The following is a 4,950-nucleotide window of genomic DNA, read 5'->3' as shown; positions in this document are numbered from 1 at the left end:
TTTGTATGATACTGTTCATTATCCCTTAAAGAAAATAAAATTCTAATGCAGCAATCACATCCATAATTTTAAACCCTAGTTTATGGGCAACACTATATTTGTTTGAATATATAAGTCATTGTTAGAGTGCTCCAATTACTGTACTTGTGCAGAACTGCTTTCTAACGTCTCATGCTTCCGTCTCCTCCATATGCAATACTACTGCTCTCTGCTGGAGAGGAGTGCTGGTGCCTCTTGATCACGTTGGAGTGGATTAAAGTTCCACTAGGACACTGCAGATGTGTCCGAACACTCCCATGATAGCGTGTGCATGATTTTTTTTTCCTTTCCCACCATCAATATGAACACAACGGCTACAGCATTTGCCCTCGTGATGCAAAACAGTTCTCCCCCACAGCAAACTACAACCACAATCATTGTTATGCGTTTCTGATAATGTCAGTCAAACTGAACACGTTTTACCTGCGGTGTATTTGATACAGCTCTCGTATTGGCTATCATGAAGTAGTTGGTGACCACGTAATAGAAGACATTATTCATTCTGTAAAGCGCATTTTGTTATACACTTTAGCACATCGCCCCCACACCCCTGCATTTGCTTCAAGGTTGCTAAATAATGAATCGAGCATTATATTGCTTGAATTAATTTGTGCACAAATGCAATTTTCCTGTATGGGCACGCATCAATCTGTTTTTTTTATTTTGTGCCCCTTCTTGATGTGTACAACCAAAACAGATAAAGTCAATCTGTAGCATAATGAAGTACAATAAAAAATCTCATCATATCCCAGTGCTGTTGAACAACATCACTAATTAAATCCTGTAAAAGGACAATGCGGATAAACCATCCTCTCTCGAAACAGACAAATTAGCATCGCAGAGACAATTGGATGAAATATAAAAAGGAACAGAAGGGAATTTAGTCAGGTCCACAATATGTGGGCGAAAGGACGAGGGGTTCTGGTTACTGGAAGCCCATGAGGGCTGACTTCAAGTGAGAAGTGTTCCTACTTCATTCAACTATTCAAACTCCAGAGAGGAATGCCTGAAGCTCTGCCGATTGGCTAGCAACCAGTTCAGGGTGTACCCCGCCTACGGCCCGAAGATATGTGGGGTAGACTCCAGCACGCCCGCGTCCCTCGTGAGGACTTCAGTTATGGGCACGCTGATACCTGTTCAATGTCCAAGAAAACATTTCACAGTCTATCGTGGCGGTTTAGGGAGGAATAAAATCCCGAACCCAGTTTGGATGAGGTCCTGCTGCGATTACTTCGTGAACAGAATTGAGAGGAAATAACTGAAGAAGAGGCTACAAGTCAAAAGGAGGAAATGGAAATGACCTTTCGAGCAACTACCACGTGTTGTAAATGTCAGAGGAGGTAGAGGAAGAGCAGCAATAGGACAAACTTTGGGAAATGTAAAAGCTGCTCTTTTATGATTTTTCAAAGCGCACGGAAAGAAAAGAAGAAAATGCATGTGGTGCCACGTATTGGGTGAAGAACATGTGAAGTATTGGATTTAGCTCGGATGATAAGAACCTCTAAGACATTTTCAGCCTTGAATGACTTTGAAAAAGGATTAAGGAAAAGGGCAAAGTCGTCCTAAAAAAAGTCACGAATAATTCTACAAAGAAGAGTTCAAAGTCGGCTGAAAGGAAGGCTGTTAAGGAAGAATGAGGAGACATCATTTCAGCATTTCTCAGAATGTGTTTTTTTCCCTTTCTGTTCAGCTCAGACATTAAAAGTCACAAGGCTCAATTTTAGTCTATAACATGAACTCAAAGAGCCGCTGCTGCTAGGAGAAAAATGGGACGTTCCAACTACAGTACTGTACTGCTACTTTACGATCAAGATTTTAGTGCAAGTACTGAATCCTCATAGAGAGTCCAGCTGTAGAGGACCAGGCATTCTTGAGTCAGGGGACTCCATTTATTTTGTTTGTTTACGTGATGAGGATTTCAAGTAAGCCTCTTTTCGATGAAATAAGGTGGTACGATTTAGCCGAAACACTTTTTAGGCCTTTCATGGAGCTTCACTGATGTCATTTGTTGCAGTGTTTCACCATCTAACTTTTGGTATTTTGCAACTTGGCTTTACTCGGATCTCTCATTTGAATGGGTTCCCTTCATTCAGTGTCTAGATTAAAAACATGTTAAAAAACTGACTACTGCAGCGTAAGATCTTGCTTAAAACTTTCCTTTTCATTGCCGGGAATTTCATCACACTGTCCCAAAAAAGTCGACGTGCACTACCGACTTTGATATCATTGGAGCTCATGATTTCAGAACGCGATAAACATACTGGCATTAATAGTCGTGCACAGTCAGAAACATTGTATAGAATGCTAACGGCGTTCATCTTGAGAGACTAGCATCCGTTAAAAATAGGTTTGACAGTTAGAGATCCCTGCAACATTGCCTGAGGCTGCTAGGAGTATGTGTGTGTGTGTGTGCGCGTGCTGAATGTCGTACCTTCCGCACATGGAGAGCGAGCCGGTCACAGCACACAGTTGATGAAAGGGCAACAGTGGTTCAGTGAGGTGTCAGGGTTCGTCACGGACGCGTCTTATGTTTGACACGCCGTCAAAAAATTTGACATTGGTGTGATGTCAGGTGGTTTCTTTTCCCGGCTATGGTGACTTATCATTTGAACCGGCAGCACCCAGGAAAGGCTGAAGACAGCACATTTTTGGGCAATGTACTCTAAGATAAGTGCAGTCAGGCTGATCCCGAAGCGCGATGTAAAATCAAATGACCTCTGACATCTGTGTGCCTTCTGTGCTTGCATGCACCGCACTGCCCCCATGAGACCGATGGGCACACAACAGAAGCAGGACAATCAGTTTTTATGAGACCATTAGGGGGGAGTCTGGAAAATCGAGGGCCACAGGCTACTGTCTGTGTTAGCCTTATGCTAAGCCTGCCCCTGTCTACGATATGGAGTGACGGTCAAGGTGACCTGAGTGATTGCGACCGAGCCTGAGGCTAAACGATTGCTATCCACCAGAACTCTCAGGAAATATCTTTGACTCCACATCCGCACTCCAACGAGGCTGCTAAAACACAGCAAGGGACGGCATAAAAAATGAGCACACTTCCCCGGTGTTTTGCTGCAAATACCTGCAGCTCTACGTGCGGTTAATGAGAGCAATACAGTGAGAAATGGCTTTCCGTGAGCATTCGGATGTTTTTTTTCAGAGGTGCCAACTCTGAGAAATGAACAGCCGAATCCATACTGAGACGACAACATGGTGGCGGGTGCTTTTATGACTATATATTTTTATATTTAATCAAAAATCGAGAACTAGCCTGCTGTTCTCACGCGGTTAGTAGAATGTGAGTGTACCTGAGAGACTGAAGCAAAGAAATAGGATCTCCATTCAATCAGTTTCTTACTTTTCAAACACACCAAGCAAGCAACTTAGCATGGCCCAAAGGCAAAGAATGATGGAAAAGGCTTTTTCTTATTATTCACAAGCTCATATGGTGACAGGCTGGACACGACCGCCTTTTTGTGATTTATTAGCCAGAGAGAGAATTTCGATGCCATACTATTATTCACGGTGAGATGTGTATTAAGATGGAGTCTAATGCCTGCTTGTAAATTGAATGCCGATTCACTACTCAATATTCATTTACTCTCAGATTCTCATTGAAAAGAGATTGTACCAATAGCTCAAGCGACATTGTTGTTTCTAGGCCACGAAGAATGTCACGTTTCATTTCATGAGACTCACATGATGAAAAATGAAGCCAAATGAAGCTCAAAGAGCAGACATTTGGGAGTGGAGGATTTTAGGTGACACGGGTGAGAGTGAACAGGAAGCCGAAACGATCCCTGATTGGCGGATGCCAATGCACCACTAATCACAAAATAAAAAAGAAACCAACAAATGAAAAAAAACCAAATGTGTGCAACTATGAGCCGAGATCAATGGCGTGGCAGCAGCAAGGCAGGAAGCTGAAGACTCAAAAGCTGGAGAACAGAGGCAAAGTGACTGCCCGAGGCACCACATACCGTAACACTTATGGGCCGGTAGTTTTCAGCCTCATCAGGTCAAGCATTGTATCCGATCATAAAGTTCATCATCATGTTTCAACCAGTGTTAAGTTGGCAACAGTATGTGTGACTTTTTGCGACAGTTATTGGTCATTTTACTGGCTGTAATAGCATTTATTCCAAAAACATGACACAGTGTACGTGCGGGTATGCACGGAATACCGAATACACTCGAGTAAATATAGAGTCACATTTAATTAACGGAGGAATTACTCAGCCCCTGTTAATTTAAATACTCAAAGCACCTGTCACATAGGCTGGGATATTATATATCCCAAAATATCTTTCCTCACTCTGAAGCATCAAAACACAGCAACTCGGTTGTCATGAAAGCAAAACAGATGATTTTCGAACAGAAAATCATTCGGCCGTTTTACCCAATCGAAGCGTGCAGTTTTAGATCATGGGCATCCTATGAACTCAAAATGAATTTGAAATAAGACTTAAATTGCTTTCTATGAACATACAGTGCGATGATGTGCGTATTCAAATGCAGTCACTGGATTGATAAAAATGTAGGTTGCGTTTCACAGTCACTTCTTCATGACGTACTTGCAAAGTTCAGTGACAGTGATGTTTCTCAAGTCTTCCATGAATCAGAAACAGAAATCAATGTAACACCATTTTTCAGCTGAGACAGCACATTAAGTCAAAAAATGCTGTCAGGGCGTCCGTGTATGTGAAACATATTGATGTCCTGTGGCGGCTTGCCGGGAAAAAAAAAAAAAAAAACACCGGCTCTAAAACAGTAATACACATGTGGGCACCCATCAATATTTGCAATGACAGGCACTTTTTATATTGGATTGAATTTCGAGGAAAAATGACTGTGTTTTCAATCCTTTCATTTGGCCTTGCTTGTATTCTGAGGAGATTGCAAATACTTCTGCGG

Source organism: Hippocampus guttulatus, chromosome 21, assembly GCF_054856545.1.
Source record: "Hippocampus guttulatus isolate MCC_2025c chromosome 21, RoL_Hgut_1.0, whole genome shotgun sequence".
Classification (NCBI taxonomy): Eukaryota; Metazoa; Chordata; class Actinopteri; order Syngnathiformes; family Syngnathidae; genus Hippocampus; species Hippocampus guttulatus.
Note: the sequence above shows the minus strand (reverse complement) of the source record.